This window comes from Clinocottus analis, unplaced genomic scaffold, assembly GCF_023055335.1.
Source record: "Clinocottus analis isolate CAN_PGR_092001 unplaced genomic scaffold, fCliAna1.0.p SCAF_5, whole genome shotgun sequence".
Classification (NCBI taxonomy): domain Eukaryota; kingdom Metazoa; phylum Chordata; class Actinopteri; order Perciformes; family Cottidae; genus Clinocottus; species Clinocottus analis.
In genome coordinates this window covers 6,661,152-6,670,208 of record NW_027176207.1, presented here as the reverse complement: position 1 = coordinate 6,670,208, position 9,057 = coordinate 6,661,152, and positions in this window count along the sequence as shown.

Below are 9,057 nucleotides of genomic sequence, written 5' to 3'. Positions count from 1 at the left end.
CGAGGTCCCACGAGCTCGGCGAAGGGATCGTTGGAACCGCGACGGCCGTATTAGTGGGAGCGCAGCGAACCCGAGTCCTTCCGAGTTTGCGTGAAAGCCGCACGAGCCGAAGAAGCAAAAACAAAATGGCCGATTTGAAAAAAGTGCCTTCCCGAGGTCCCACGAGCTCGGCGAAGGGATCGTTGGAACCGCGACGGCTGTATTAGTGGGAGCGCAGCGAACCCGTGTCCTTCCGACTTTCTGTTACAGCTACACGAGCCGAAGAAGCAAAAACAAAATGGCCGATTTGAAAAAACTGTCTTCCCGAGGTCCCAAGAGCTCGGCGAAGGGATCGTTGGAACCGCGACGGCCGTACCAGTGGGAGCGCTGCCAACTCGTGTCCTTCCGACTTAGCGTCAAAGCCGCACGAGCCGAAGAAGCAAAAACAAAATGGCTGATTTGAAAAAAGTGCCTTCCCGAGGTCCCACGAGCTCGACGGAGGGATCGTTGGAACCGCGACGGCCGTATTAGTGGGAGCGCAGCCAACTCGTGTCCTTCCGACATTCTGTGAAAGCTTCACAAGCCGAAGAAAGAAAAACAAAATGGCCGATTTGAAAAAAGTGCCTTCCCGAGGTCCCACGAGCTCGGCGCAGGGATCGTTGGAACCGCGACGGCCATAGTAGTGGCAGCGCAGCCAACCCGTGTCTCTCCAGACTTTTGTTCAAGGCTGCGCTGGCGGAAGAAGCGAAAACAAAATGGCCAATTTAGAAAATTGTGTCCCGGAGGTCCCACGAGCTCGAGGTTAGGACCGTCGGAACTGTCGGAAAGTCCCCCAACTGATTCAGAGAAGTGCCTTCCCAAGGTCCTACGTGCTCGGAGATGCTACAGTTGGAACCGCTCTGCATTTGTCCTTGGGTCACAATGACCGTCGATCGTCACCAAGCCCCCGCCGTTGTCCTTGGGTCAACATGACCGTTGATCGTCACCAAGCCACTGCCGTTGTCCTTGGGTCGAAATGACCCTCGTGTGTCACCGGCACTCTGCCGTTGTCCTTGGGTCAAAATGACCCTCGTGTGTCACCGAGCCCCTGCTGTTGTCCTTGGGTCAAAATGACCCGAGTGTGTCACCGAGCCCCTGCCGTTGTCCTTGGGTCAAAATGACCCTCGTGTGTCACCGAGCCCCTGATGTTGTCCTTGGGTCAAAATGACCCGAGTGTGTCACCGAGCCCCTGCCGTTGTCCTTGGGTCAAAATGACCCGAGTGTGTCACCGAGCCCCTGCCGTTGTCCTTGGGTCAAAATGACCCGAGTGTGTCGTCAACACTCTGCCTTTGTCCTTGGGTCAAAATGACCCTCGTGTGTCACCGAGCCCCTGCTGTTGTCCTTGGGTCAAACTGACCCGAGTGTGTCATCAACACTCTGCTGTATGCAAGTGGTGTGAGCGCCCACTCATCGAAGGCTCCAGATGAAAGGACATTGGACAGTTTGACCCGCAGGACACGGGGTGTGTACGGATCGGTGAGGCCACACGAGGGTTAAGAGCATAAAAATGAGTAAATGCATTTTACGGGAAGTATCGTGATGAAAGCTTCAGGTATTCATGAACATATCATATAATTTGAATTTCTGATGTTCTCAGAGGCTTTCTTGATGGAAAATATAGAAAAATGAATTCTTTTTCAACTCAGAGTTTTCAACTCTGTTCAGTCTGAAACGTCGTTTAAGAGCATAAAAATGGGTAACTGCAGCTTACGGGCAGCAATAAAGCTTCCGGTATGTAGGAAAATATCAACAATTCGTAATTCCAATGTGCTGAGACACTTTCTTGATGGAAAATTAAAATAAAATAGTTCTTTAAGAAAATTCAGTTTTCAACTCTGTTCAGTCTGAAACGTCGTTTAAGAGCATAAAAATGGGTAACTGCAGCTTACGGGCAGTATAGTGATGAAAGCTTCAGGTTTCATGAACATATTACACAATTTGATGTTCCGATGTTCTGAAACACTTTCTTGATGGAAAATATTTAAAAAAAAGAATTCTTTAAGAAAATCTAGTTTTCAACTCTGTTCAGTCTGAAACGTCGTTTAAGAGCATAAAAATGAGTTACTGCAGCTCACGGGCAGTATAGTGATGAAAGGTTCAGGTATTCATGAACATATCATACAATTTGAAGTTCCGATGTTCTGAGACACTTTCTTGATGGAAAATCTAAAAAATATGAATTCTTTAAGAAAATCAAGTTTTCAACTCTGTTCAGTCTAAGACGTCGTTTAACAGTATAAAAACGAGTAAATGCAACTTACCGAAAGTATAGTGACGAAAGCTTCAGGTATTCATGAACATATCATACAATTTGAAGTTCCGATGTTCTAAGATGGAAAATATAAAAAAATGAATTCTTTAAGAAAATCTAGTTTTCAACACTGTTCAGTGTGAAACGTCAATTAAGAACATACAAATGAGTAAATGCAGATTATGGGCAGAGGTGTCAAGTAACGAAGTACAAATACTTCGTTACTTTACTTAAGTAGGAATTTTGAGTATCTATACTTTACTGGAGTATTTTTTTCAGACTACTTTTTACTTCTACTCCTTACTTTTTCACGCAAATATCTGTACTTTCTACTCCCTACTTTTTAAAAAATAGCCTCGTTACTATTTCATTTTGGTTTGTTTTTCATTCCGGTTAGCCAGATAAATCGCGCCATCCGAATAGAGTGAATTTGATTGTGGTTGGAAGAGAAGTATATACGTTTCCGACACCCTATTGTTTTTTTACGCGATGCACCTGAACATGACACGAATCAACCGTTACAATCACGTCACTCTCAAACAAGGACAGCAGAGAAGCCGATTGCAAATATGTCCGTGTCGGAGAACGCGCGACGAGAAACACGCGCCGCCGAATATCTGTTGTGCCGGGAGGGACAGTCACGTTCAATGCGTGAGACTTGAGAGCCCCGATACTTCCGTCTCTCTGCTCCTCTCTGCCGGCGGTTCCCCGGTCGCGCGAGTTTCTCCAGCGACTGTCTGTTTGGGGTAAATAGGATGTCTATACAGCTGATAGGTTTACAGATGCGCTCCATAGCGGGGAGTTTAAAAAGGAACCAACGCGCCTATGACTTTTTTTTTTGCCGTGAGATATGGCTGGTATGGACTTTTTTCAACATACATATTACAATACTTATAGGCAACTAGTTATTATCATGTCTTCCGCTCCATGAAATGCATGTTAATGCTCAGTAGTACACATATGGTACTTTAATGTATTGCATTGTAATAAAATGTGATCATTTTCAATGGGCATATATATGCAGCTGAAACAGGTAGCCTAGTGCATCCCACATTTTTCAATATACCATTTTAATACAACATTATGGCCTTGAGAAAAATGATTGTTTTTGGGGGGAGGTGGGGTAGTGCACTATAGGCCCCTGAGACGCGGCTTAAGAAATCGTACTGAATGGGAAAAAGAAATTCCCCTTACATTACTTTTACTGTTTTACTTTTAAGTAGTTTTGAAACCCAGTACTTTTATACTTTTACTTAAGTAAAAAGCTTGAGTTGATACTTCTACTTTTACCAAAGTATTTCTATATCCTAGTATCTATACTTCTACTTAACTCTCCTGTTGCCTTCTGGGTCAAAAAGACCCACGTTCGAGTGTTTATGTATTTGTGTGTATCGCGGTCTAAGGGTCACAAAATGATCCACGACCAGTGTATACGTATGCATGCATGCATGTACGTATGAATCACTCAAGCCCGTCGTCCTCGGGTTAAAACGACTCGCGTCTTTCCACCGAGCCCTCGCCGTCGCCCTGGGCTCTGTTCGACCCTCGAGTTTGAGCGAGCCCTCGGCCTCGTCCCCCGAGTCAAACTGACCCGTGTTTATCGCTGAGCTCCCGGCCCCCGTCCCCAGGGTCAGAATGACCCGCATATATTGCCGAGCTCTCGGCCCTCGTCCCTGGGGTCTAAATGACCCGCGTATATCACCGAGCTCCCGGCCTCGTCCCGGCCTCGTCCCGGCCTCGTCCCCGGGGTCTAAATTACCCGCGTTTATCGCCGAGCTCCCGTCCTCGTCCCCGGGGTCAGAATGACCCGCGTATATTACCGAGCTCCCGGCCTCGTCCTAGGGGTCTAAATGACCCGCATTTATCGCCGAGCTCCTGGCCCCCGTCCCCGGGGTCAGAATGACCCGCATTTATCGCCGAGCTCCCGGCTCCCGTCCCCGGGGTCAGAATGACCCGCGTTTATCGTCGAGCTCTCGGCCCCCGTCCCCCGGGGTCAGAATGACCCTTGTTTATAGCCGAGCTCCCAGCCTCGCCGTCGTCCCCGGGGTCAGAATGACCCGTGAGCCCTCGGCCTCGTCCTCGGGTCGAAACGACCCGAGTTTTACGTTGTATTACAAGTCATCCCGTATGCTAAATGTAAAAAATAAATAAATAAATGATACAAATAAAGACATGACAAGACAGTTGCATTGTATTGTTTTTTTCTTACATTTATTTAGTCATCACCAGTGTTACAAGCAACGACACAGAACAAACACACACACACACACACACACACACACACACACACACACACACACACACACACACACACAAACACACACGCGCACAAATGTGTCCGCCACAGGATCACGGTTCGAAACGCAGAAGACCGACGTAGCTTTCGAGTTCCCCCGCGAGCTCTTTCGTTCTCCGGTAGCACTGCGAGCTGTGGTTCTGGCGCGCGCGCCCGCACACGTAACACCACGCACCCGGCTCGAGACGCTCGGGGACGCGCTCGGCGGACCGGGTAGCTTCCCCGGGCCCCGTGCGATCCACGGAGCCTGGCTCGCCCGCCAAAACGGGCGAACTGACGTTCGGATTCGGTCGCGGCGGCGGCGGCCCGACCCTCGGGCAAACGCGGAATCGTCAAAGGCCCGGTCCCGGTCCTGGTCGCGGTCCCTCTCTCGATCGAGGCTGTCGGACGCGACTCTCCACGCTCTCAACAGCGGCGGCGACGCTTGGTCCGCCCTCTGCAGAAACATCACCCGTCGCCTGGCTTCTCGAGCGGGAGCGGAATCGTCCCAGGCCGGCACGGTCGCGGCCAGAGCCCATTCGATCGGCCTGGACGGGATCGCGTTCCAGCCGTTCGACCCGCCCCGCGCTTCTCGTTCTATGAAAGGGGTGTACTTATATGCTGTATTTATACACAATTTATTCACATCTGCGTAATCCCGCGGTCGGCTTCGTTGGTGCACTCGCGCTGATCGAAGGCTCTTTAGCCAAGACGCGTGACGTCATTTCGTACGTGTCCAGATTGTGAAGCCCTCTGAGGCGTTTACCAAAAAAGAAAATAATAATAATAATGTGTATTTGTTATTCTGAGCTATTCAAAATAAACTGAATTGATTCAAATTGAAATGAGGTGTCACAAGTTATTATGTGCGAATAAGGACACTATGAAAGGGGTGTACTTATACGCTGTATTTATACACAATTTATTCACATCTGCGTAATCCCGCGGTCGGCTTCGTTGGTGCGCTCGCGCTGATCGAAGGCTCATTAGCCAAGACGCGTGACGTCATTTCGTACATGTCCAGATTGTAAAGCCCTCTGAGGCGTTTACAAAAAAAAAGAAAATAATACTAATAATGTGTATTTGTTATTCTAAGCTATTCAAAATAACCTGAATTGATTAAATTGAAATGAGGTGTCACAAGTTATTATGTGCGAATAAGGACACTATGAAAGGGGTGTACTTATATGCTGTATTTATACACAATTTATTCACATCTGCGTAATCCCGCGGTCAGCTTCGTTGGTGCGCTCGCGCTGATCGAAGGCTCTTTAGCCAGGACGCGTGACGTCATTTCGTACGTGTCCAGATTGTAAAGCCCTCTGAGGCGTTTACAAAAAAAAGAAAATAATAATGTGTATTTGTTATTCTGAGCTATTCAAAATAACCTGAATTGATTCAAATTGAAAAGAGGTGTCCCAATTTATTATGCGCGAATAAGGACACTATGAAAGGGGTGTACTTATACGCTGTATTTATACACAATTTATTCACATCTGCGTAATCCCGCGGTCGGCTTCGTTGGTGCGCTCGCGCTAATCGAAGGCTCTTTCGCCAAGACGCGTGACGTCATTTCGTACGTGTCCAGATTGTAAAGCCCTCTGAGGCGTTTACAAAAAAAGAAAATAATAATAATAGAAATAAAGAAAATCTAGTTTTCAACTCTGTGCAGTCTGAAACGTCGTTTAAGAGCATAAAAATGAGTTACTGCAAATCACGGGCAGTATAGTGATGAAAGCTTCACTTATTCATGAACATATCATACGATTTGAAGTTCAGATGTTCTGAGACACTTTCTTGATGGAAATTTGTTTTTTTAAAAGAATTCTTTTAGAAAATCTTGTTTTCAACTCTGTTCAGTCTGAATCGTCGTTTAAGAGCATAAAAATGAATAAATGCAGCTTACGGGAAGTAAAGTGATGAAAGCTTCAGGTATTCATGAACATATCATTTAATTTGAATTTCTGATGTTCTCAGAGGCTTTCTTGATGGAAAATATAGAAAAATGAATTCTTTAAGAAAATCAAGTTTTCAACTCTGTTCAGTCTGAAACGTCGTTTAAGAGCATAAAAATGGGCAACTGCAGCTTACGGGCAGCAATAAAGCTTCAGGTATTCAGGAAAATATCAACAATTCGTAATTCCAATGTGCTGAGACACTTTCTTGATGGAAAATTAAAATAAAATAGTTCTTTAAGAAAATTCAGTTTTCAACTCTGTTCAGTCTGAAACGTCGTTTAAGAGCATAAAAATGGGTAACTGCAGCTTAGGGGCAGTATAGTGATGAAAGCTTCAGGTTTCATGAACATATTACACAATTTGATGTTCCGTTGTTCTGAAACACTTTCTTGATGGAAAATATAAAAAAAAAAGAATTCTTTAAGAAAATCTAGTTTTCAACTCTGTTCAGTCTGAAACGTCGTTTAAGAGCATAAAAATGAGTTACTGCAGCTCACGGGCAGTAAAGTAATGAAAGCTTCAGGTATTCATGAACATATCATACAATTTGAAGTTCCGATGTTCTGAGACACTTTCTTGATGGAAATTTGTTTTTAAAAGAATTCTTTTAGAAAATCTTGTTTTCAACTCTGTTCAGTCTGAATCGTCGTTTAAGAGCATAAAAATGAGTAAATGCAGCTTACGGAACGTATAGTGATGAAAGCTTCAGGTATTCATGAACATATCATATAATTTGAAGTTCCGATGTTCTAAGATGGAAAATATAGAAAAATGAATTCTTTACGAAAATCAAGTTTTCAACTCTGTTCAGTCTGAAACGTCGTTTAAGAGCATAAAAATGGGTAACTGCAGCTTACGGGCAGTATAGTGATGAAAGCTTCAGGTTTCATGAACATATTACACAATTTGATGTTCCGATGTTCTGAGACACTTTCTTGATGGAAAATATTTTTAAAAAATGAATTCTTTAAGAAAATCTAGTTTTCAACTCTGTTCAGTCTGAAACGTCGTTTAAGAGCATAAAAATGAGTTACTGCAAATCACGGGCAGTATAGTGATGAAAGCTTCACTTATTCATGAACATATGATACAATTTGAAGTTCAGATGTTCTGAGACACTTTCTTGATGGAAATTTGTTTTTTTAAAAGAATTCTTTTAGAAAATCTTGTTTTCAACTCTGTTCAGTCTGAATCGTCGTTTAAGAGCATAAAAATGAGTAATGGTCCTGCAAGCTAGGGGATGGCACCGTTGGAATCGCAATGGCCATATTAGTGGGAGGCAGCAAACTCGAGTCCCTCCGACCTTTGATTAAAGCTACGCTAGCCGAAGAAGCAAAAACAAAAAGAACAATTTAGATAAGTGCCTTCCCGAGGTCCCACAAGCTCGGGGTCGGAACCGTTGGAATCGCGACGACCGTATTAGTGGGAGACAGCAAACTCGAGTCCCGCCGACCTTCGATTAAAGCTACGCAAGCTGAAGAAGCAAAAACAAAATGGCTAATTTAAAAAAAAGGCTCCTTCCCGAGGTCCAACAAGCTCGGGGTCGGAACCGTTGGAATCGCGATGTCCGCATTAGTGTGAGGCCGAAAACTCGAGTCTTTCTGACTTTCCGTGAAAGCTACACGAGCCGAAGAAGGAAAAAACAAAATGGCCGATTTTTTAAAAGTGCCTTCCCAAAGTCCCACGAGCTCGGCGACGGGATCGTTGGAACCGCAACGGCCGTATTAGTGGGAGGCAGCGAACTCCAGTCCTTTTGAGTTTGGGTGAAAGCCGCACGAGCCGAAGAAGCAAAAACAAAATGGCCGATTAAAAAAAAAAGGTTCCTTCCCGAGGTCCAACAAGCTCGGGGTCGGAACCGTTGGAATCGCGACGTCCGCATTAGTGGGAGGCCGAAAACTCGAGTCCTTCCGACTTTCTGTGAAAGCTACACGAGCCGAAGAAGGAAAAAACAAAATGGCCGATTTTTTTAAAGTGCCTTCCCGAGGTCCCACGAGCTCGGCGACGGGATCGTTGGAACCGCGACGGCCGTATTAGTGGGAGGCAGCGAACTCCAGTCCTTTCAAGTTTGGGTGAGAGCCGCACGAGCCGAAGAAGCAAAAACAAAATGGCCGATTTGAAAAAAGTGCCTTCCCGAGGTCCCACGAGCTCGGCGAGGGGATCGTTGGAACCGCGACGGCCGTATTAGTGCGAGGCAGAAAACTCGAGTCCGTCTGACTTTCAGTGAAAGCCACACGAGCCGAAGAAAGAAAAACAAAATGGCCGATTTGCAAACAGTGCCTTCCCGAGGTCTCACGAGCTCGGGGTCGGAACCGTTGGAACCAAGACGGCCGTATCAGTTGGAGGCAGCGAACTCCAGTCCTTCCGACTTTGCGTGAAAGCCGCACGAGCCGAAGAAGCAAAAACAAAATGGCCGATTTGCAAAAAGTGCCTTCCCGAGGTCCCACGAGCTCGGCGACGTGATCGTTGGAACCGCGACGGCCGTATTAGTGGGAGCGCAGCCAAGTCGTGTCCTTCCGACATTCTGTGAAAGCCTCACAAGCCGAAGAAACAAAAAC